This window comes from Peromyscus californicus, unplaced genomic scaffold (genome assembly GCF_007827085.1).
Source record: "Peromyscus californicus insignis strain IS unplaced genomic scaffold, ASM782708v3 Scaffold_16__1_contigs__length_79575227, whole genome shotgun sequence".
NCBI lineage: Eukaryota > Metazoa > Chordata > Mammalia > Rodentia > Cricetidae > Peromyscus > Peromyscus californicus.
The window spans coordinates 19,257,569-19,284,225 of record NW_026294458.1 but is presented as its reverse complement, the minus strand read 5'-3'; the positions used below and the strand labels follow the sequence as shown (position 1 = coordinate 19,284,225).

Here is a 26,657-nt window from a genome sequence, read left to right as displayed (position 1 = left end):
ACACCTGCCTTCTAGAACACATGGAAATCCTCCCCACCTCTTTCTCTCTCTCCCTCCTCCCTTCAGTCCCACCCCCATCCCCTTCCCCACCCCACCCCCACACACTGATTGTAGGTTCTACCCCTATATCTCACATACTTAAGACACTATCTTGTTAACCAGTCTCACAGTATTAATTTCTGGTTGGGGCATTTTGGAGCAGATAAATTCTCACAAGAACTTAGCAGAAACATCTCTACACTGAAGGGGAGGGGACAGAAAGCTTAATCTCTGGTCCCAGCTCTGTCATTTCTGTATTTCCCTTCATGACTCAGTCTTTTCATGTAAGGTAAAAGGAGTGTCATCATTGAGATTTCTTTTCTTTTCTTTTCTTTTCTTTTTTTTTTAGACCTTCATCCTATGGTTTTGAAACAATACTGGTATTAGGGATAAGGCATTGGCTTACTGTTTTATTACATATTACTTATTTGACGTCATACAATACCCAGATCAGAGCAAGCTCAACCACCACAGTACTTCATAACAAATATGTTTTATAGTTTGGTGCTTGGAGGGGGAGATTTCCAGAAACTAATAACAAGATTTAAATTAGAGGCTGTGCCAGAAGTCTCAAAGAACTCTAAATCAGTTCCAACTTTAAGCTATAATAATTAATATCCACTAATAATTGAGTGATGTGTAGCTTCAGTTCCAGGTGCCTGAGCTTCCTTTTCTTGGCTCATTATTAAGAATTACAATTGCTGGTGCTGCAGACTATGCTTTGGGCAAAGCATAGTTCATCTGTTTCCCTAATGGACTGACATCTTCTTGGAATTCAGTGTTCTAGAACTTAGTAACATGGTAGGATAACTTATAATCAATTTCAACATTCTCTTTCACATTGCCAAGAGGTCCAGAATGTTTCAAAGCTCATCAGTCTTCCAACTCTCATGCATGCTTCTGTGAAAACATCAACCTTCATTTAAGGATTTAGCATAAGAAATACAGATGGTGGCTATTAGATCGTGGGTAGTCACAAGAGAAAACATGTAATCTAAGCCAAAAAACATTATGAAAAGGTGGCAATGGTGTTATTTGAAAAACAACATTCATGTGCAAACCGTCTACTTATGACAGATCATAAAACGAACTCAGGAAAAATGAGGCCCTAGTTGATCCATAAGCAGGAAAGTTGACCATCTTAGACTTTTCTGCACACCAATGCTAACAGCAGTTGTTGCTTCATTTTGTCACAACGGCTTTCCTCACTCTTGGGATCTGGGCAGGAGAAAGAATGCCACATTCTTTCCCGAGGTCAGTGCTACCTGGTAGCATTGCAGTGCAATCCATCTAGGCAACATTAAGTGGTTCAGGTTATCACATTCTCAGAGAACAGATGATAGGAAGGTGAAATCACTCAATGTGGTGGTTTGAAAGAAAATGGCACCCAAAAAGAATGCTACTATTGGGAGGCATGGCTTTGTTGAAGTGGCTGCGGCCTTGATGGAGGAAATGCATCGCTGTGGGGGCGGGCTTTGATGTCTCGGATGCTCAAGATATCACCCAGTGTGTTAGCCTACTTGCTGTTGCTTGCACATCAACATGTAGCCGCTCCTTCTCCAGCGCCACATCTGCCTGCACCCCGCCATGCTCCCTGCCGTGATGATAATGGACTAAAGAGATGAAACTGTAAACTGCCACCTCAACTAAATGTTTTCCTTTATAAGAGTTCCCATGGTTATGGTGTCTCTTGACAGCAATAGAAACCCTAAGACACTCAACAATATATTTTATTTAATATATCGGAAATATGAAGCCAAGACACTTTACACTCATTTTTCTCACATTGTTGTCGAAATCTACCGTGGAGATTATAATTACAGCATATCTCACTTTGAACTAACCACTTTCAAATGTTCAAAAGCCACATTTAGATTGCAGCTACAACATTAAAAAGTGCAGTCCGATTTGGTTGCACATTACAACAGTTTTATTTTTCCAAACAGCACTTGAATAATTGCTTTACAAAACAATACTTACTTCAATGATTTACAATGTGAATATCGAGAAGATACAAGCAACCAACTATCACATATGTTCTTATTTTAATTTCTTATTTTTTTTTAATAGAATTTCTCTAAATAGCCCTGGCTGGCCAGGAACTCAGAGATCTGCCTGACTCTGCCTCCCAAGTGCTGGGATTAAAGGCATATGCCACCACTGCCTGGCCCATATATCTTCTTAACAATGTATACCAAAATAAGGCAAAAGACCAAAATTATGTCCTGAGTATGCCTGCTCACATTCCTCCCACTCTTAAACTGACCTTTCCTTCCCCTAGTATTCTGTCCCTGGTCTTGTGCCAAGGTATACAAGTGTAAATATGAGAGCTTTGGCCAGTGGCCTGCTGAAACTGACCTTCTAGAGCAAAGGATAGGAAGTAATAATTCTACAATTAATTAACTGTAAATACAAGAAGGGCTCTGAAAGAATGTTGGAACTTACCTCTTCTCTAAAAAGGAAAATGGCTACTTGTAGAACATAAAAGCAGATAAGTTCAGAAGAATAAGTAGTGACCAGTTCAATGGAACATGGATAAATGAGAGAAAATATGGAAGCTGGAAAAGGGTAATTTTCTACCAGGGGTCTCCAGGGAAATGCAGGGTGGAAAAGGAGAAAGAATCAGGAACACAAAATGGGAGCTAGAACCACACAATTCTATTGCATTAGCCCATCAGACCATAAGAGCAGAGGTTCATCTACATTCAGGCTGGTCACCTCTATGTTAGTCTTGCCAGTACTACAGAACTTGAAATATACAGCTGTGAAACCCCAAAGAGCACAATACAAACAGTCTTTGGCTCTATTCACTATTTTTCCAAAACTAACAGCCTTCCTTTACTTACCAATCATTCGTGTGGTCAATAACAAAACGAAGTATAAAAACCCCTCAAACAAACCAGGTAATTTAACCAAGCAATGGTAATTTTCCTTTCATTATTATTACTCATCTAAAGACAATAATTGACCAAAAGAGGTTGGTTATAAGTAAATCATACTACTTGTGTGGTGGTGGTTTGAATGAGAGTAGCCACCATGGGTTCATAAATTTGAATGTTTGATCTTCAGTTGAATGTTTGTAGAGGGTTAGGAGGTATGGCTTGCTGGAGGAAGTACGTCACCAGGGGGGCAAGCTTTGTGGCTTCAAAAGACTGGCAACATTTTGAGTTAGCTCTCCCTGCCTACTACTTGTATATCATGATGTGGAGCTCTCAGCTTTTTCTGCCACCATGCCATTGTCCCACCATCACAGACTCTAGCCCTCTGAAACCATCGGCCAACTAAATTCTTTTTTCAAAAGTTGTCTTGAACATTTTGTCACACCAACAGAAAGGTAACTAAGACACTACTGCAGCATTATTACTTTACTTATACAATATGCTTAAATTAATTCTTTTAAATGGTAAAATATATGATTATTAAGATAGAAAATACATATTACATATATTTATTAAATTGGGGTTTTAAAAACTATTCTAAAGAAAGACTGTATTACAGATTCTTATTTTTGTGCAAAGTAATGAAAGGTCACAGAAAAATTTTAGAATAAAAATATCCAAGCTAAACCTGTAATTTTTTTTGTTTTGTTTTGTTTTTTCGAGACAGGGTTTCTCTGTGTAGCTTTGCGCCTTTCCTGGAACTCACTTCGTAGCCCAGGCTGGCCTCGAACTCACAGAGATCCGCCTGGCTCTGCCTTCCGAGTGCTGGGATTAAAGGCGTGCGCCACCACCGCCCGGCTAAACCTGTATTTTAAAAGCACCATAGGGAATCCTTGAGAGAGCCCAGATGGGAAGATGGACAAGAAGTCAAGTAAGGAAGTGGCAGCATTTAACACATGTAAACCGATGGAGAGAAGACAGTGATGTGCCAAACACATGGAGATGGGAAGTAGCTTAGGGTGTAGCACTGTCTTATTTAATAACTTCGTGTGGGCATAGAGAAAAATGTGTGGGAGAGCAGCAAAAAAAGAAAGTGGAAGTGTACAACCAGGGCACAGCCAGAATATCCTTCATAGGGTAGAATTACCCTGGTCTATTTCACTCCAAATAGCATAACTCTCCCTGTATGGTAGGAAATGAAACAAGAATTTATCTTTCCATGAGGCAACCAAGATCACCGTCTGCTAAGCTGCACTGACCAAGGAGTCTGGCAGTGTGGAACGCCTCTGTGAAATGTTAAGGATCTGTGACAGTTCCAAGGAGGAGCTATGTGTTAATCTGCATGGCTGCTCTTGTGTGTAGGCTACATACAGTTCATATGCTGGTATACTAATAAACCACAGTGGTGAAAGGCAATCTTGAAGAAGTCTACGTATTTATTCTTGGCAGTGACCCCCTTCACCTTCAGTTGTTACTTATTTAAACAAGAAAGGTTGGGATAGAATTTTGTGGAAAGAGAATCAGTAGAAGAGAACAGAGTTTAGCATATCCACCTGTCCAGCTTGGGTTATTTCCAGGTAGAAAGAGAAAGTGGAAATGAATATCCAACTCAGAGGAGAGGCCTTGACTAAGGGCATCAGTGCAGTGGTGCTTGGTATATGAGGAACATAAACTGAGTGCTAAGTATCCAGAGCAGAGCCTTGCAAATCCACAGATGTGGAAGAAGAAAGGGTTAGCTGATGAAGAAGAACAAGGAGTATTCAAACAGGAGTAAAGAATATTTTCAAAGTAAGGACTAACCAGTAGCGACAAGTGCCACCAAGAGGTCACGGGAATGTATGCTGGTAACTTTCCATTAGGTTTAAAATGTTGGAAGTCACTAGCAGAGCAGGCAAGAGCAGTTTGTTAATGCTGATTATAGATGTCATATTCAAAAAGAGTGGGGGAATGAAGAAAAATTGACAGTAACTGTAGAGAAGGTCTTAAGAGGTCAAACATCAACAAGAGGGGCAGTTTCCCCTGCCTTCTCTCTCTCTCTCTCCTGAACAAAATGAGCAAAAAAGAGATAAAATATTATAAAAAAAAAAGCTGCTTTGTATTTCATAGAACCCAAGACAAAGGACTTAAAGGTAATACACCTTCTCCATGGAATCGAGAGTGGAGGAAACAGAACCCAGGAGAGTAGTCTCTGCTAGAAGAAAACAACTTCATTGAAACAGAAGGAAAGAATGATAGAACAGATGTCAATTTGCTTATTCAGTTGCACAAGTGTCGGGGAGCTTCCAAATGTGGTGGCTCCTCTTTATAGCAAATAATTCTCACCCAAGAGTTCCAGTACATATGTGAGGAGGAAAAAACACCTCTCAGACTACCCTGAGTATCTTCTTAGAATGGTTGTTTCACGGAGCCACTTCCCCTGCTGGGCTTCAGAAGCTCCATTTGCAGAAGGTCCTGTGAGGGATGGAACCTTGGAACTGGGCAGAGTGCGGTCAGTTTCTATCCTTTCTAGTAAGTTACCCCAGTCTTCCCTGGGAAGACAGAAAGGATGAAAGTTGGTCTGAAGTGTCACCCATGCTTGCCTCAATTCCTAACTCGGTCACTAGCCTTTTGGCAGATTCACTTGTCTTCATCTGTGTGAAAAAGCCACAGATAGATGATTCATAGCTGGAATGATTTAAAGATAGATAATAGGTAGGTAGGTAGGTAGGTAGGTAGGTAGGTAGGTAGGTAGGTAGATACATACATACATATATATATACATACATACATACATACATAGGTAGATACATAGATAGACAGATAGACACACACATCAATAAACAGCATGTGAAATGCTGTCGTGTGATTGTGACACTGAGTACGTGTAATGGCCTAGGCATGATGTACTAAGGTGCACGCAAAATATCAAGTATCTCATGACCATTGAGCTCCTCCTGCTAGGATTATATGTTTATACTATGGCATAACAGTAATTTATCATATATTCATGTATAGTTTTTATAAATTAAGTAATACCTTAACAAACATACACAGACTCTTTGTTCCATAAAATGTGCTTTCAAGTTGTTTATTATATAAGCCAATCTCTAATATTTGTAGGATCAACAGAAATTGGACACTCACACAGCGTGTCTAATGCTGAAATATAGAAATCAAGATAATTAACCATCATATTATATAAAATGTTTTGCTTGGGGGATGGAAAGATGGCTCAGTGATTAAGAGCAGGTACTGCTCTTGCCCAAGTCCAGGAGTTCAGTTCCCAGCACCAATGTTGTGCATCTCACAACCACCTGTTAACTCCAGTTCCAAGAGCATTTGACACCTGTGGCCTCCTTGGGCACTTGCCTTCAAATGCACACACACACACACACACACACACACACACACACACACACACACACACACACGTGTGTGTGTGTGTGTGTGGGTGCATGCACACTCAACACAACACACAAAATCAAAGCAAATGTTTTAAAAGTTTGATCTTGACACTTGAAAATTCTATCTTCCCAGTTCATATAGATTTCTTGGACTGCTCAGATCCCTTTTATTATTATTATTTTTATTGATTCTTTGACAGTTTCATACATGTACTATTTTTATTATACTCATCTCCTTTATCCATGCTTACTCTGTTCCCATTCCCACTATCTTTTTCCCCCAAAGCCCCCTTCTGCTTTCATCTCTTCTTATGTGTGGGACCCACTGATTCTGAAGAAGGTTGATTATATGATCATGGGCAGGAGTTATTTAATAATGCATGGGCAGCAAGCCAGTGGCTATACCACAGAAGAAAAGACTCCCCCTTTTCAACAACCATGAGTGACCATAAGCTCTTCAGACAGAGACAGGGCCTCTCAAACCCCTCCCCCACCAGGGGAGGGATAGTGGAATACACATGATATGAAAATAAAATGGAGCATTTTGAAGTTGAAAAAGTTTGACCAGGAATGAGGCAAGGAATGGGGGTGGGGGCAGAAAGAGGAGGAAAGGGTTTATCAAAGTCACAGTTATGAGAAAGCCATATCAAAACCTACTGTTATAAACTAATAAAAAATATAAAACTAAAGAATATAAATGAAGGTACCATTGGATAGATAATGATGTTCCTTGAAGCCATAGATTATTAAATAAAATCCTAATGCTGGATGTGTGATACTTCCTTATGAGTTGTTGGTCAAGGAGGTATCAGAGATACCCTCCCAATGTAATACAGGTGATTGCCATTGCTAATGGTTGTCACCAAAACTGTACAGTGAGTGATACCTTACTGCTGAAGACAGCATGCACTTTGGTTGAATGACATGAAGAATGAAGCTGGAATTAAGCTATAAGTTTCCTTCTTGTTTGTTGGCTTTAATAGTGCCAGACAGTGCTAACCAGGACCCTGTGGAATAAAGGTCAACAGTGGTCCCATCTAAAAGTAGACCCTATATGATGCAATACTGATCTACCAGGCAAGATATGGTGCATTGGTACAAAAGCATCATTGCTGTTAAGGGGGCAACCAACTACTTTCTAATTTAATTTAAGACCCATTCCAGCCGGGCGGTGGTGGCGCACGCCTTTAATCCCAGCACTCGGGAGGCAGAGCCAGGCGGATCTCTGTGAGTTCGAGGCCAGCCTGGACTACCAAGTGAGTTCCAGGAAAGGCGCAAAGCTACACAGAGAAACCCTGTCTCGAAAAACCAAAAAAAAAAAAAAAAAAGACCCATTCCACAAGGCTGAATTAATATTTGGTACTATAAATCTGCTCAAAAGCCCATAGAGAGGAAGGACATAGGCCCTCGGTGTGAACCTACTACCATCATTTTGTTAAAGGGATGAGCTATCTAAGTGCCTTCTAAATATTTATGTTTATACCCACAGTTCAATGGTACTCCCAGCTTTACTGAGAGGTCTCTTTCATGCACTGGTCATAGTTAATGAAAAGTCTCATAACTGGTCAAAATATTGAGAAGAAGCGACTGTTGAGGACTGTGCCTTTCACACAGTTACACTAATCCAACCTGTGTTTCCTTAGTCTGAATATGAGTATCGCTATAAATAACCACATAAACAAGGGTAGGAATACGAGAGTGAACAACTGCAGCAGGATCTGCACTGTAACCCTGGGAGAGTACAGGGAAATGACCATGGTGACTCTGTCCCCTGTGTGCTTACTGCTACACTGCAAACCCTAGGACAGTCGTCAGTTCTCATTATTATCAGAGAATCCTGGCACGCCCTGGCACGCCTGCTTATGGGATCACAGTGAAGGAGCTGGTTAATATTTTATAGTGATTTCTAGAAGGAAGAGCTCAGATGGCATCTCCTAGTCAGCCCTTCAGTGATTTCACAGAACAAATGTGACATGTGTAAGACCAATCAGGCACTACACAGAAGCTTAGAATTTGAAAATTCCAATGGACCAAGGCTATGTCTAACCATCCAGCTGGAAGATTGGACATCCAAAGATATATTCTTTGGGTTAAAAGAGGTACAATGAGTCATTAATATACTAATTAAGATTGTCAGGTTTGCTTAAGTAATCACTGATAATTTTTTAAAAATTGATTTTATGTCTTATTTTAATTTTTTTCAATGAACTTGGATAGTTATTATTAATAAGTACAGTAACAAAATTGATTAAAAAATCAAAGTACAATTATAGCTGTTCTTTATTATTTTTACATAAGTGGGCATATGCAAATTCATGTTCATGAAAACAAACAGTCCAAATCACTGTATGGGGATAGTAACTCTCATAATTCCAGTGGAAGCACTGGAATTCATATCACATTTTATTTAATAATTGTGTAGAGTAGAGACTGTTGTATTAAAGGGGGATGTTCTTTTGTTTCTGGGCTAGTTTTTTTTTAAATTGATTATCTATGGAAGCACAGTGCTGTGCCAGATATCTTACCAGATACTGTTGGAAACCAGATGTGAATCATGTCCCAAACACGTCAGTCTAACAGGAAGATGCATTACTTACAGTCACATAATTGTGATACAATAACAAGTAGAATATGAAATGGAAATAAAAGGTATATAGAAGTAAAACAAAAAGAGTAAAGCCATATGATGTCATACTGAAGAATGTTACAAATAACTCTTTAAGTTTGAAAATGCTTAGAAAAAATGCTGTTTTTTAAAAATCTGAAACATGTGGAAAAGAATAAAAAGAAAATGAACCAAAACTTCCATGTATGTCTTAGTAAATACAAGCCTTACCAAATTGTGTCACTTATTTCTTGATAGTGATGTTGGAGGGAGTCTTAGGATGAGCTGTAGTTGAATGGCTAATGTATGTGAAAACACTTGAGAACCACATGCATTCATAATCTCCCCCTAAGCCCTGAGTAAAGGTGGACTGAGCAGCTCCTCAGAGACTATTCCAGACTGCTTGCATACACCGCCATGATATCGTTACAAAGTGAGCGCTCTTCCCCCTTTTTTTCCATTCTAGATTTTGAAAGGAAACGAGGCATTTCCAGTCTTCAGTGTTGAATTAGTTTAATAAAATCAAAAACAGCAAAACTTTGACTGACTCCACATTAATTCCACTTAAAATCGCTTTGAGGCCTTTATTTCACACTTAAGCATTCTCTTTTTTAATTATTCAGTAAAACCCCATTTTTCTGAATACATAATTCCTGAGACAGTTTCTAAAATAGTGGTACCAGGTACAAACTACAATTAGACTAGACAATAGCTCAAATTCAACCCAAGAACAAATGGTAAGATAATACCATTTCTGATTACGCCCATCATCCACAGTGTCGGAGCTGTCAAAAGAGTTTCTTTTATTTAAATATCATGTTCTAAAGTTCTCATTTTGAAATTCAAACTTACTCTAAATGAAGAAAGGGCCCCATAATAATCCAGGTATCTCAAGGTAGAACTTGCCGAAAGCTGACTCACAGCTTCCGACATACTAATTTATGAAAGGCACTCCAATCTACCGAGTTCTGTTTTCCTAAATTAGAACACATCGGAAGCTGCTGCTTTGACTGAAAACTAGTGGGAAATATCAGAAAGGGGAGGCAAGGAAAAGCCCTTTTATCTGTTATGTCATGTATTTCTGAGTTTGGGGAAATGCTAGGATACGCAGCCACAGTTTCCTCTGCTTATTTTTTTATTTTTTATTTGCTCATGTGTTTTCTGCCCATATTTGCTGCTTCGTTGAGATTCTTCTCATCTTCCCTGGCCTGACTCAAATGCCACACTGCGCGTATAGGGGCTGTGGTTAAATCCAAGAGACAAAATAAAGATATTGGGTGAGACAAAAGCTCAGGGAATCCCAGTAAGTTTAAGGCCATTGTAAGGAACCAGGGATCTTTGCCACCATTTTTATAGGAAAGTAATAGGATATTGAATAGTTTTTTCTTTAAATTATGATCAGATAATTGAGAGAGGAGACATACCTCGTAGAAGACTTCACACTACTCTGAGTCATAACAAGCCCCTAAACTATGAAAAGGAAGATGAGAAACAAAGACAAGTGGGTCAGATGTTAGCTCTAAATTTCAGCTTCCTGAGAATTCTCCAGATTGATTTCCATAGTGGCTGCACCAGTTTGCAGTCCCACAAATGCTAAACAAGGGTCGCCTTTCCTCACATCCTCACAAGCATTTGTTGTCAGCTATGTTCGTGATCTTAGCCATCCTGACTGGGAAAAGATAAAATCTCAAAGAAGTTTGAATTTGCATTTCCCTGATTGCTAAGGATATTGAACACTTTTAAAGATATTTCTCAGAAATTTCAATCTTTTCCTCTGAGAACTCTCTGGTCAGATTCACAGCCCATTTTTATGTTTTTTTTTTTTTTTTAACTCTCGTTTTTTGAGCTCTTAGTATATTCTAGATATTAACCCTCTATCAGGTGTGTAGCTGGCCAAGAGTCTCTCTGGGCTTTCTCATCACTCCATTTATTATTTCCTTTGCTGTAGGGAAGCTTTTTAGTCTTATGAAGTCCCATTTGTCAACTATTGACCTGTGATCCTCAGCGAATGGATTCTTATTCAAAAAGCCCTTTCCTACACCTGTATTTCATAGGGTACTACATATGTTTTCTTCTAGCAGTTTCAACATTTTGGGTTTCTCAATAGGAGGGAACTCATGCCTAGAATTGTAAACCTAGCCAGTTACTCCTTACTGGGAAGATGTGGACCCTGGAAGACAATCACTGCCACTTTTCCAAACCAGCAGAATTCCCAACTACATTCAAAGTACTTATCCATATATCTACAGGTAACACATAGCTCTCATCCCTCATCAAAGAAGCTTCTTTTTCCAGCATAGGGGAGACCATCATAGAAACCCACAACTGGTCAAAATGCATAGAGCAATTGACTATGGGAGGGCCCATCCCTAACTGATACATCTACAACATGACTGATATACCTAAGCCACAGGGAACATCACAGAGGAGTAGGTAGAAAGACGGTAAGAGTTAGTGGACCAGGATTGCTGCTGTGAGATGGTATCTTCTACATACGACAGAGAGATGCACCTGTTCAATCTTAACAATATGGTCATCTAAAAAGGACCTGTGTCATGACAAGATGAGTTGACAAGATGAGTTGACATTCCATCCTGGGTGGAGGAAATCTCACATAAATCCATAGATAAAGAGCTAAAGGCTGCCAAGAAAAGGAGAGTCTTCTCAAGGAACAAGCTCCCTGAGAGGATATCTAACCCCAGAGTGGTCATCCCTAAACATATATATGTAGGAGCAATACTAAGTGGCCCCAGTAGGTGTGTGGGCATGTGTGTGTGTGTGTGTGTGTGTGTGTGTGTGTGTGTGTGTGTGTGTGAAAGAGAGAGAGAGAGAGAGAGAGAGAGAGAGAGATGATACATAGATAGATAGATAGATAGATAGATAGATAGATAGATAAACAGGGAAAGTGAATCTCAATTAAGAAGTCATGAATTTAAAAGAGAGTCAGGGGACAAGAAAGAAGTTGGAGGAAGGAAAACATCGGGTAGAGATGATGTAAATACAGTACTCATACATGTCATTCTCAAAAAATATAAAATAAATGTTAATAACATGGAACCAAGGTTGTCAACTATGTGACATATGACTGTACTTGAATCATCTCACTATCCATTGTAGTTCCTGGAAAGTCCTTAATTAGTACCCGGTGAATGAACAAGAGTAAAAACACCGACGAGACAAGACCCATGAACATGAGTGGAGGAAATGAGACAGACAGATCAGAGAAAGTGGGGTTCATAACATGGAAGACAAAAGAGGTCGGTGACAGAAAACCGACACGTTTTCTAATGTCATTCGTTAAGACAGATAACTGAAAACACAAAGTAGATTGGGGCCTGGAGGAAAATCACAATTTCAAAATGAGGCAAGCTGTATTTGGGTGACTAGTGGGAAAACTATAGAAAGTTATCCGGGGTACAGTCAGGTGTGAATAAGAAGCTCAGACATTGATGTGAATCAGAAATAGACAGGTAATGAGTGAGCTAATGGCAAGAGAAAAGAGAAAAGGGACACACAAAAAGTGGGGAATACCTTTGTCAAGACGATTACTCAACAACATTAATATTCACAAAGACAACCCAGATTTCACAGATCACTGTCTACAAACTCAAAAACTCTGAGAAATAATTAGCGTGAATAATGGCATACTAGATAGAGTAAATGATTCACAGAGCAACTTGGAGAAAGTGAGGAAGTTCTCTGGGAAGTGGGTCTGAGTGATAAATAGGGGTTTGCAGAAACCCAAGGAAGACAAAGAAAGCTACCATTTGGAAATTAGCAGAACGTGTATCTTTTCGTTACATTAATTCGCTGACTATAAAGTACAATTGTGAACAACACTATGCTCAGAACTCTTGGAAAACTAAACACAGCAAGGCCTTCAAGCACATAGCTCCCACGCTGTGAATTCTACCTGTGAATGTGCCGGAATCAATTCAGATGAGGTCTAGAACAACTGGAGACCTAATTTAGAAAGCCTGCAAAAACCTCTTATGAAAATCCAAAGAGTTTGGCTAACATTAAAAAATAATATAATCCCTACTGTGAAATTATAAAGTTCTCTTCTCAAACCACATTATAAACAGCAGTTCCGAGGACAGCTAACCAAATATTACTGTGCAGAAGAATAAAGTGATCACCTAAAAGCCTTATACAAATTCTAAGTGCTAATCCCACCTGAAGATATTTTGAGGTTATCAGACCAAGCATGGGTTACTGTATTTGATTCCAAGCAACACTCTCTATAATGGTATTGACAAACTGGGGTGTTTCTAAACTGGTAGCTAATCAAGGTCAATATACCTCCTATATACAACGGAATCTCAAGTAATTTTGGTCCAAATTTAAGGTAGGTGTCCTAATCCTCAGACTAGAAAAACAGGATAAAAAGTGTAAATCTCTCTCTTAGCCTTCAAGCTTGCTAATTATATGCCTCTATAAAGGAGCAGAGCCACAGAATGAAAGCCACAAGACAGGCAACAAGGAAGAGAGTTAGACGGGAGGCCATAAAGATACAAAATAAAGATAGAGAGTTTGGGGGTATACTATGAGTTTTGTTTTAAGATACCTAAAACCTTGGCATTCAGTGTTGTCCATGGACCATGTTAAAAGATTGGGTTTCAGTGAGTCTGGAGTAGTTTTAGGATGTCCTTGATGGTACTGTGGTATGCGGACAACACTGAATGTCTTGCATGCATGTTAAAGTTCAGAAAACCAATGTGGGGGGGACTCTTCTGTGGGGAAAACTGTTTCTTCTACTCTCAGCATTCTTTGGTAGCTTGCAGTTCTTTGTCTAGGGTTGAGACCCCATGAGATTCTCCCCTTCCAAATTAGCATGTCTATTGGTGTTGTCTCTGTTGAGGTTTTGTTTAAGCAACCATGTTCTTGAGACTTCATGGGTGTAGCTTCTCAGCCCTGAAATTATATGCATACTTTACATGGACTGAGAGGGATGTGTGTGTGTGTGTGTGTGTGTGTGTGTGTGTGTGTGTGTGTGTGTGATAGCTAAAGAACTGAAGCATGTTAACATCAAACTTTAACAGAGCAAGGAAATGGTTTGGAGAGTGGGAGTGAAAGGGGAAAACAGCATAACCATATTTTAACTTCAAAAATATTAAAGAATTTTTTTTAAAGTTTGAAATCACTAATCTACAGAACTATTATACATAAAAGAGAAATAAACAGCACTTTTTTCTTTCCATTCCTCCCTCCAAAAAAAAAAAAAAAAAAAAAAAAAAAAAAAAAAAAAAAAAACTTAAGAAGTTCCCTAGAGAACCCTTTTGTGTTAACGCTGGAGGTGGGGTAATCAATAGAGTTGACAACATAGGCTAGAGTTGACCACTGGACACAATAAGATTCCTGACTCATGACTATTCAAGTACAAAGCTGTTCCATGAATGATACCAGCAGTGTTCTAGCTCACAGCTTCCTTAAGAAAAAAAAAAGTTTATGTCTTGTCCGTTGATTCCTTCTTCAGTACTGGGTAGATTATAAATAATAGTAGATATTTGTCAAGTAGCTGATAATGTAAATGAGTGAAAGATAAATCACAGAGTGGAGATTTTAAGGCAATCAGATGTCCTCTAAAGTAGGCTATATCCCTAAGACTACAGTCACATTAGTGGCAGATCGTATTGCTTTGAATTGCACCTAGGTGGGGAGAAAAAAAAAATTGATCAGAAAAGTTTTACTCAAATTTCTCAAAGAGTAGAGGACTGATGAAGGTGTTGCTGAGCATTGTTGAGTGTCTTCTCTTCCAGGACTACCTGTATTTATCTAGTTTCATTAGGCTTAAGTCATTTGCAAGATTATTTATTCAACATATCATGACAGTCTCTTATAAAACAAGAAGAGCCCTTCTTAAGGAATAGTTATAGTGGACTTGTGCTAGGCTTCAAGTTCAGAAAGTAGGCTAAACTTTTTTTTTTTTTTTTTTTTTTTGGCAATGTAACATAACATGGTCAGTGACTCAAAAGAAAGAAAGTGAAAGTTCAAATGCCAGTAATGCTTCCAAGAACAGATGACAGAGGGTAGTATACACAAACTCATAGAAACTAAATATCACTATAAGCAGTACTTTAATTAAAATCTTCATTTCTACATCCTCTAGTAGAGGACCACAATCAATTTTCACCAACTGTCTAAAATATTAGATGTTATGAAACTCAGAGGATTCCAGCCAGTAAATGCTCTTTCTGTAACTTGAGATGGAAAATGGGCCTAACAGGAGATCCCAAGGCCTGGGATATCTTGAGACTTGATAACTAAGAAATGAGTTATCTCTCCAGTACTATTCCATTTCATATGGTATCCTGTACTTTGCCATATTTCCAATGTCTAGTTTAAACCTGTCTTAAATATGATATTCCTTGAATGGGTGAGACTGTTCAACAGGTAGGGTACTTACTACCAAGGCTGATGACCTAAGTCAACCCCGAAAACCTATAAGATGAAAGGCAAGAATGACTGATTGCCCAAAGTTGTCCTCTGACCTCACTACACACATAGCCCACCTCCCCACTCAAATAATAAGTATTTTTAAAAGAAATGTAACATTAGAAACTAAATTATTCAGAAATTCTTTAAGTGCATTGCATCAATGGTTTCATTTCTGTCTGCTTTATTGTTAACATCTCATTTTTTTCCAAAAAAAAAAAAAAAAAAACACACTTCCACAGTTTATTTTTTTTAATCACTCCAGTTTTGAGGTCCAAGCAAGTCTATCTTGAATGGTTAGTGAAATACTACAAAGTAAAAGTAAAATCACAAGAGAAAATTTCAAAAATTAATCATTGCATGATCAATTATATTAATGTAGTTAAGAAAAATATAGATAGAAAAGCAATTAAAAATATTTGCTAAATTTTGCACTTCCACTTAGTATGCATAGAAACTCTTACAAAATGTTCTGTTTAATCTATTGTTAAACTATTTTCTTAAAACTAATACAGAGATATCTTAGAATCCTCTATGAGTAGTCTCCTAGTTAGCTTCAGCTAGAGTCAATAGTTATCCAATAGAGTCTCCACTGGGGGATTCCTTTGATCATGTTATACTGTAGAGATATATTTGAGGCATTTTCTTGTTTTTTTTTTAAATTGCTATAGAAAGGCCCAGGCCACTGTGAGTGGTACCACCCCTAGGCAGGGGGTCCTGAGCTGTAGAATAAAGCTAACTGAATAGAAACAAGGGACCAAGTGAGTAAGTACATTCTTCCATGGTTTCTGCTTCAGTTCCTGCTTCCAGGTTCCTGCTTGGCTTCCCTCATTGATGAACTACAAAAACTTAGCTAAAATAAACATTTCCCTACTAAAATTGGCTCAGGCCAGTGTTTTAGCACAACAGAAAAGCACACTAGAAAAGGTATTCCTAGCAGAAGTGTACATCAAGAATGATAAAGCTGAATCTCAGAATCCCCTTCATTCTAACTGAGAAAACTGCCTGGGCTGCAGAAGACAAAGGACAAGGTCAGTGGGGCTCATTCTTGTGACAGTGTTGACTTAAGACTAAATTAAAACCTCCCATTCAAATCTCTACAGGTGATGAAATAAATCCAGAAGACTGTGGCATATCAACAGCTTTAAAAAGAAGGGACTAAGCAAGAAGAAAGCCAATAGAGGAAAAAAGTGTTGACAGAAGGCAACTTTTAATTAGAACTAATCAATATTTTATTCCCCCACCACTTACAATTTCACCCAGTAAAGGGAGACCAGAATGTATTTCCTCGAGAGTATTTAACACCAAAATGACTTGCTGATTTCAAATGTAAATGTAAGGACCAGACTGGACTAAAATTGAAATCAATAACAAAGGCTATTCCTCATTAACCCAACATTAAGAAACCAAAGTCGGTCAAAATAAAAACGAGCCCTTTTCTAAATTGCCTGTGCTAGTAATCTCTCAGTTCCTGGGTCAAATACGTAAGACAGTGTAATGACATTCCTTCTTTATCCATGCAGAAGCTGCCTCCTCCCTAAGTAGTTACTCTGCTTGATAAAAAGGAAGTGTGCAAAATAACCAAGCAAAGCAGGAATATCGTGAGTAGCCATTAGGATTGAGTTGGGGAAGGAGGGAAGACATAGGGACCTATGCATTTATTTAATAGCTACATATCAAATGAAAATGTGTCAATGATATTTTGCGATTTTAATATTAAATTAAGAAAAAAATGAGTATTAGGCTAAAATAGCGATTTCAAGTCTTGCCCAAGATTTTCCTGTTTATGGAGACATTTCCTTAAAATTTAACTAGTACTGACTCTATGAGCACACCAGTCATTAATAGAACCGATTTTGTTTGGCTGGGGTATTTCTGACCACCTTCTAAGGAGAGAGTTTGATATGATGGGGTGTGAGTTACGATCCAGGAACTCACACTCCAGAGGTAGAAACAGTGCTTGCACAATAATTACCAAATACAACAGAATGAACTGCAGATACGATGGGTACAAAGCCTGGGCAGGAAGTGATTCATGCCACCTGGGAGGAACGCAGAAGTTCTGGCAGGAGCGATGGGAGTTGAGCAGAGCTGGAAATAGCGGCAACGCTGCTGCAGCAGGGTGAATAAAGGCGAGAGAAAGGTGTCTGGATGAACAGAGGATGGGCGTCGAGGTTAACTGTACCCCCACGGAGAAAACAAACAGCAACAAACTGAAGGACTGAAAAAAGATGGATGAAGAAAATGTTCCAGGACAGGGAAGAAGATGCAGTCAGCTAAAGGAGAGAAAGACTGGATAATGCATGTTGATGGAGCTGTATGCTCAGCGACGCATGCATCTTGAAAGGACAGGTTGTGACTACACATTAAATAATTACTTTTGAAATATAGGCATTCGAGAAGAAACTTTCTAGAAGAACACAGTGAACGTACAACCTAGGATGCAGGAGTGTTAATGCAGGGCTAGAGTTAATGAATCTTCATCGTACATCACCTTGCTGGAAAGGACTTTCTCCCATTAGGTCTATATGCCCATTCCCAAATACATGGCACAGAGAAACACAGCAAGTGTCTGGAAAATAAGTTGATTATCACTGTTTAAGAACAGTTCCTCTAACAACTACATATATTTCAGTACCAGCATCAAGCAAAAGCCCAAGAGATAGCTGTGGTATTGCAAGGAGGCATAGAATTTGGGTGAATCTCAATCCCTTTCTTTACCTTTTTTTATTTGTATTTGCTAATTCACCCGTGACTCTCTCATGAGATGAATGGGTTGACTGCAATAAATTCTGATGTTTTACAATTTAAAGGAACAAAAACTTTAAATCCTATTCCAGGCTGGGTAGACATCCCAAGACTTGGGCCACAAATAGGAATCCTCGAAGATACAATGGATATACCATGGCCTGAGGCAAAAGTTCCAACCAAAGTGCCATTTCCAACACAGACTTTCCCATGAGAATTTCAGATGCCTGCCTGGAATTCAATAATGGACCAAGGTGTGTGACAGCTCCTGCTCTCCAGACCCCACAGGTATACCCATCAGCTCAAGAGAAGCCCGCTGCAAGTTGCGGGATGTGGCGGCAGAGAGACACAACTCCTTGTCTGAGCAAATGCTACAGAGGATAACGGCCCAGGACCCTGCAAGAAAAGGCAGGTGTAGCCGGGAGGTGAATGATTAGAAACTCTCTCTACTTTACAAGAGGAAAATAAATCTCTAATCTCTCAGAGAAATGTCCTGTGTACATAGGGCTATGGCCATAGCTTCCTTTCCTAGAACTAGAAGATTCAGGGTGATCACTCACGGACCATTTCTCCCTTCTTCATGACTGCACTTTGGCTGCAAAAATCCAGCCCAGTCTCCTTGAACAACAAAACATGACGGCAACAATTCTATTTCTGTCCATGAGAGACATGGGTTTCCTTAGAACTTGAGGATCTCTTTACTTCTCAACATTCTGATTTTATTCAGACATAGAAAAACTTTCTTACACCTCCCTGGAGTGATTTTTGGGTCCTTAAAAACAAACCCTAACACCATTGAATCGATATTCTGTGGGCAGAACAGGTAGGGTTGTTTGTCCTTAAATGGACTCAACTCCTATTCTCACCAGGCAACTTGTATATGGACCCGAGTTTGGGAACTTAAATTTTGTCCCTTACTCCTCTTTTGTGCAAATACATTCTGACCAGAGGCCACTGTAAGGTTATCTGGTTCATCATTGGAATCCCCTAAATTAAAATACAATGCTTACGTGACAAACGCAACAAAGTTAAAATCTTTTCTGGAAATTTTCATCTGTTTTTATTTGTCTTTATAACAACTTATATAAGATCCCAGGTTTTCTCTAGTGAATCTTGCCTGTGCTTCATTTCAATCCCATTTGGCCTTAGCTTATAAAACCCAGCAAACACTGTAGCACATTAGATTTCATTCCAAATCCTCAATGAGACCGAAGAGGCCCAAAGTGAAGTCAAAACAAATAAAGACTGATATTTTAGACAGAGATATCTTTGCTAGTAAATCACCAGTAATTAAAGCAAGGGATGCACAAAACGGCACCCTAATAAAATAGGTTCTTTCCTTCCTAATAAGCAGGGAGCAGACTCATGGTTGATGGCTCCAGTCATGAGTGGTTTTTCTCCTATGGAGAAAAGAGCTAGAGTTAATGGCTTTCCAAGCAAACAGATTTTTAGCTATGCTTCTTGTTTTCAAGGAAGAAAACCAAAGTTTATTTCCAGCTCTAACAGAGCAGAATGGACAGGAGATTGTGGAAAACAAACCTAAATTGAAATCTAGAATCCAACCAGTCCTGCAAGATTGGAGGCCCTGACTTGGAGGACCTTGCTGTACTAATGTGGGAAGTGGAGACACTAGCTAAAGGCCCACTCTTCACTGAGCAGGCTGTAGAGACGTCTCACTGGTTCAGGAAACAGTTTCTGTTCTTACAAAAAAATGGGGCTTGGTCTCACATGATAGCTCACAACTACCTATAACTCCAGTTCCAGAAGATCCAAGACCTCTTCTAGCCTCCGTAGGCTCCTACACACTTGTGGTACATTTTACACACACTTAGTCTGCACATATACACTTAAAGTAGAATAAATAAATACTCTTTTAAAGAAAAAACAAAGAACTGTGCATAAACTCCAACTAAGAGACATTAATCTACCCGTAGCTAGAAACAGGATGTCTGAGAGACATAAATTCTACACACTAACCAATTGCAAAAAATAGACAAATAAGTAGCCATTGCAAAGAACATCTTTTCAATGTTGTTTGACTATGTATAGACCAATGAACTTAGTCCACACTCACTTATGTAACTATATATCCTAAATTGTTAGTGAAAAGTGAAATTGGGAAGGATTTTGGAAATCATTCTAATGTCTGGCTTCACTGGAGGCAGCTTAATTCCCAAACCCTTTTGGATTCAGTTTCTTGCCTTACATTGTTATAGTTGAAGGTGTATCGTGATAAGCTGGTCTTGCTCCAAAACATGGTTACAAAAGTAGGGGATCATGTGATGTATTTATCAAATAGTCCCTGGGGAAACCCAGGGAACATTCAAGACCCAATCGGAGGCCCCCCCAAAAGAGGGGGGTTTCAAATAATGGGATTGCTCTAAGAACTTTTGCCCTTGTAGACTGGCAGACTTTTCAAGATACCCAGGAGCCCTCTACAGCACTCTGATACCCATTGGCCTTGACTCAAATCCTAACTGCCTTCCCACTCATGACCCTCTGTGTCCATTCTCTTCTCCAAGACCAGAGTGCCCATTCTAAAATGTAAATCACATCTTATCACTTCCTGACCCTTCTTTGGATCCTGGATTAAAACACAGTCTTTCCTGGTTTTTCAAGGCCTTGAGGTACAGCCAGGGCCTTGCTGTGCTTCCTGCATGAGCCTCTCCTGGGCTCTCACTGCTCTATTTTTCTTCCGGGTCTCCCAACGAACTGAGTAAGGTTGCCCACCTCTGCCTTGAGAGCTCTTGGACTTTCACCCCTTTCTGCTTGTCTCATCTTTTAGACCACAACTTAGACAACTCTTCAGGATAGAGATATGACCTAAGTAAACAAGAGAGAATAAAACCTTCATTTCACAGTCAGCAAACTGAGGCTCCAAGGGATTAATAAGCATCTTTAATGTTCTTAAAAATGACATCCAGAATTCATATTGACCTCACACTCTACAGTTCGTCTGTTTAATGGTTCTGCTGTCCGTTAAATGGTAACCCCAATGAAGAAAGATTAAAAAGACTAAGTGAATAATCCTGCAAGGCTCTGTTGAATTTACTATTAGCCACATGCCTCTGGAAAACATCTGAGAAGCTTTTGAAACAGGTGTTTATGTTTACACTCAAGAAAGTCTGCCCACTGGGCCCAAGTCTCCAGGTGGATCCTCTGATGCTGGTTGGTGTCTCTGAGGCTCCTGGCATACAAAGGGAATCCCAGCCAGGAGACCAGCCTGCAGCAAGACAGCCTTGGGATGCCTCCTCAGCACAGAGGATCCCCATCAGCTTTTCCACTTCTCTCTTCTTCCTTGGGGACCTGAGACCACACACAGGGCACAGAGCAAAGAAACCAGGCAACCGAGCTCTATGTTTCTTGATCCCTGACTGAGATCCCTCCCCACAGTAGTTTTCCAACTTCAAAACAAGTTATTCAGAAGTAGAACCTCTTAGCTTGGTGGGGTAGCAGATAAAAATAATGGGGCTTAGTGATGACTTCAGTCTCTTTCTGATTACAGCAGGTGGAACCAGTCTCTCCAGTATGTAGAGTCTAGTGTTCTCTGTTTTATATGATGGAGAGAATACCTCAGTGCATTGCTAAAAAGATTAAAAGAGGGAAGCTCCGGAGAAACTGTAAACCCCAAAGTCAGTTAAGTTATTATTAAAATGCTTTTTATAGTGTCAGGCATGGTGGCACATGCCTTTAATCCCAGCACTAGGAAGGCAGAGGTGGGCAGATCTCTGTGAGTTCGAGGACAGTCAGAGCTACATAGTAAAACCCCGTCTTAAAAAAAAAAAAAAGTTTTATTATTCTGGTTATTTTAAAAGCATCTGACAGCAAAGGCTCCTTCTCTCCCAGACTCTCGGGTGATGGCTTCGGAAGCTGAGCCCTGTAGACACAGTGCTTCTTCCTCTGGAGAAGAAAAGTTCCATAGATCCACAGGTAAGCCATTAGCTAAAGGCCAAAGGTGTTATAAAGGATGGTCACAGCCCTCTAAGACGGCTGTGCTGCTAGGCCTCATACAGACAGTAATAATCCCACAGGGACACACTGATAGCAAGCACCCCTTAAGATGAAGCACTGAAGGAACAGACAAGAGCAATCAATCATGATTCAGACCATCACAGAAATGTCAATACGTAAAGACCTGTTCACTAGTAATAGAACAATATAGTACCTTGCTACCAAACCTGGGAGGATTTCTAGAAACCCAGATTTATGAGACAAAACTCTTGTTTCTAAAGGTCTAAAAATATTCCTAGTGCTTTCTCAACTACAGAGACTGCCTCATTTCCTGCAAATTGTTTTCCTAATTCTGTTCAAGAATATCAACTTCATTAGAAAGTTAAAGACTTAATCCTGTGTGAGGGCTTGATGAGATCTCTGTGGGACGAAAGAAATCAGGAGATCACAGTAGCTACTGCTTTACAGTGTCCTTACGGTGGGGATATCAACTGCTGGTGAGAATGTCCTGCTGTAGAGAAATGGAATTTATAAAACAGTAAACATCACTTTAAACTCAAAGATGTTTGCTAAAATGAAAACTTGGCTCACTGGGGTTAGCGGCTGGGTGGTGGTATGTCTTTAACAAACATCAAACCAAATATCATCTGATTAGACTGATTTTGTATTTCAGACATAAGTCCTTTAAAAGAAAGAATGCAATTAAGGCATTTGCTATAAATGTAAAATCTCACGTGTCAGGCCATAAGTACTTTAATTTGTAAAAATCTACTTTCCATTCCATAGACCCTAGGAGTAAGCATTCTTTCAAATCTTAAAGACTTTATTTTTTGTGAGGCTTTCTTCCTTCGCATGAAAAGATATTTTTAGACATTTTGGCAAGTTTGATAGTAACATGTTGAATGAGTATGCTGCTACATGCTATTTTAAACATCTGCCAAAGGAAGCTGGAAGAACACTGAAGTATCATAAACAACTATAATTTTTTTGAGAGAGAAAAAAAGGCTCAGAAAAATAAGAAAGAAAATCCACAAAATTTGGTAAAATTATAATCACTTCTCTGATTTAGTTTATTGCAGATGTAATTATACTACATCATTTTTAAAAGGGAAATGGTGTAGAAAGCAGAGTGCTTTAATTAGGAAAAGTGTTTCATGTGTTTTAGGTGAAGGATTTTTCCTTTTTGGTGATTCTGTTTAATAGCTTAAGGGAAGGGACTAAATTATACAGAGAAGCAATAACAAAAGTAAAATGCACAGATTTGACTTAAATCACACAGATTTTAGGCTTATCTAGTTACTCTGTACTTTCCAGAGAGGATCTCATTTGCAAAATGAGAATGACCCTGGATAATTCCCAAGCACCTTGTCCACTCTGACAGACAGCAATTCCAGTAGTACCTTTCTTTTCTTGATGGGGACAACTCCCAGTGACCATTGAGTCACATGTGAAACATTTGAGACTGACTGCCCCTCTTGAAAATAAAACAAATGATGGACAAAATAACCCGTGTCTACGGGCGGACTGAAAGCCAAATGAATTAGCGCAGTGAATTAGGTAGTACCCACATTTAAGTAAACAGAGGAGCCAGTTTGGCTCACACAGGTACTTCACACAAAAGGAGTGTCTCAGATAATGACCATCACACTTCTCTATTAGAAAGTGAGAGAACAGAAATGTTCTAAAGGCTTTTTCACGGTTCAGTAGCCTCAGACAGCATGGCAGTTCAGGGTCTCCAACATTTCATTTTCAAAGAACTGCAATCCACACAGTGACTAAGTTATTAACAAGAGCTGAGCTAGTTACAGGATTTCACTCCCTTCTACTTCAATGATGCATGCTGGCTATAGGTGATGGTAGTTTCAGAGCTAAATTGCCTTTGTTAGCCTTTACTAAGAGTGACCTCCTCTGCACTACACACTCTAATTGTAAAATACTATAAACCTACTATTACTACCAATATAACAGTTAAAAAATTTAAAAAAAAATATTTCCATCAGTGGAGAGCAGACACCTAATTTCCCTGCTACTTTTTTCTCTGTTATACTGTAAATAGAGCAAACAAACAAACAAACAAACTCTGGAGTGAATTTACTTCCAGTCCCAATTTTGCCACACTCCAGTTGTGTCATATCACAGATGTTTTTTTGTTTTTGTTTTTGTTTTTTTAATTGCCATGGCCCTTGAATTTCTCATCTCTTCAAATCAGGATCTTGCTGCACAGTCCCTGAGTACTCTAGCACATCATGCTCCAGAGATGGCAATCTCAAAACAGAGATGCACTCTTTGGCCCCGTGATGCTCTGCCTTGCCAGTTCCCATGTCTTCGTTTTGTATTTCTGTGCTTTGTGAAACAGAGCCTTGTACCCTGATGATTTCTAGATTCCTGGTGTGTTTGTGAGGCTGCGGCATTTCTCAGACTAGAACTTAGTGAGCTAAGAGACTGAGAGATACTCAATGTGTCTGCTCTGAAATCAGAACCACAACCATGCCCTTTCTCATTAAACACCCAGTTTAGACCCAGTGCCTCAGCTGAGCTCTCCTAGAAAGTCTGACCACTGGAGTGTGTGTCCCAGAGGTAGAAGCTCACAGTGGAGCTCAATTCCTTACTGAGGCAAGTTTTTCCCCTTCGCCCCTTTCCAATTTCTGACTCAGTTTGCAATTCAGAAGGCCCGTGGCTTGGAGCATGAATGGTTTTGAAAAAGAACTCAAATATTAGGTGACTATAAGATCAAAGCACTTACAACATGGAAAACAGAAGCCCTCTTCGGTGTTGAGCAACTTCCCCTGACTCCACTAAAGATTTCTCTGTGGCACTGAAATGTGGAAGGTGCTAACTCTCTATAAATAGTCTCATCTCTTGCTATGTGAATCATGGTTGCTGACATAAAATCAACAGATTAATTATTTGACTTTGTTAGTAACAATAATAGCACAACTATCATCTTCCCCAAAAGTTCTGCCACACACACACACACACACACACACACACACACACACACACACACACGACACCCCCGTTCTTCAGAGCTAAGTAGGCTTCGCAACAACCCGAAGTCTTTGGTGAACAAATTCACCCCTGGTGTCCTTATACTAGAAACGTCTTAGCAATGCCTACCATCTTTCTGCTAGGTTGTCATGTGATACTTTAGCTAAAGGAAGTCACCAGTCAGGATCCTCAAGATGAGCACTCAGTGTGTTAACAGGAGAAGCAGATTAAGTAAACACCAAGGGAAACAATAAGTTCAGAGTATCCCTAGTTTCTAATAAGACTTTAAGGAAATGGCCTCAGGAAACAATGCACAATCCTTTCCCAAGCCAAAAAAAAAAAAAAAAAGGAAGCCATGTAAACTGTTCATGTTCATCTACAAATCAACTTACACAAAGATAAGTGAGTTTATCTCATCCATTCACAGTTATGACCAACATATTGCTTTTATTATCTTGTTAGCTGAGAAGGCTGAGTAGAATCAGCTCATAAATATCACATAAGTATACCAGCTACAGGGCAACTCCACTCTAGAGACTTAGTATATGAGTCACATTGAGTTGAGAGCCTTGAAGTCCCTTGCAGACCACGTAAGTCCTGAGAGCAAGGTTCCAAAGGATCCCTGTACAAGAAAATGAGGGATTTATACTGTTCTTTAAATTGAAATATTCAATATGCAGAGATAATTCTGCTTTTCCCTTCAGTCTTCACTTTACCAAACGTACAGGCCATATTAACCCGATGTAAGATGGAAAGACTTCGGCAGGTGCTGAATCAGAACCATCATCGATTTTGTTTACTCTTGAAATCTACCACTTTATGGACATCAGAGAGTGTGGAAATGAGACACCAACGGGGTGATGAATGTTACAAAAACATCAATGAAAGCCAAAGCAATGCACCCTCCCTCCCACAGCTTACTCTGGAAATCTTGACTTATTCTGAGCCCCACTTCCAATCTAACCTACACACTTCATTTGAGGAACTCAAGAGAGTGTGGGAGTCTGAGTCGCTAACAGAATAAGGTAGTCACCTCGTCACTGGGCAGGGTCCCTTTTCAGCCCATCCTTCCTTTGGCTATCAGTACCGAGGGCGCTGAAGATTGCACCTGACTCTGTGACCACACCCGGAGGTTTGGGGAAACCACCATAGTGGTGCTTCGCTTTTGGTCGCTCAAGGTGTGACACTGTCCTGACTTATGGTGGGACTCGGCCCCTGGACACTGCAGGTATTCAGTTTTCCTTCTGTAAACAGAGGCATTTAAGGAACCATTTGGCCCCAAGGCTGCCGAGAAGCAGGGTCAACTTCAGAAAGGTTGTGCCATGGTGATGTCTGAGAAGACCTTTCTTTACACTCTCTGGGGGCAAACTGCAGATATCACATTGTTGGCTTGGTTGCTCAAAAGTGTTAGTGTGCAGAGAATGGCAATGGGACAGAAAGTGTTAAGAAGAGCCCGTGGTAACTATCAACTGGTTGGAAAGGGGCCCTACTAGAATGAAGCACATGAGCACGTGAGAAAATGGAAAGTTGGGAAACTGGGATGTTTATAAAGGCAAAATACCATGTGCTTGTTGAAGGCAAAGAAAATCAAAGTAATAATAAGTTCATCTGGTATCCATTATAATTCGT

The 26,657-nt window shown here is 39.6% G+C and overlaps 1 protein-coding gene across 4 annotated transcripts in view; it reads right to left on the bottom strand.

The window, feature by feature from the left end:
* Positions 1-26,657, bottom strand: part of Fgf12 (fibroblast growth factor 12) — a 539,336-nt gene that overhangs the window by 232,334 nt on the left and 280,345 nt on the right. The gene's annotated exons all lie outside the window — the stretch shown is intronic.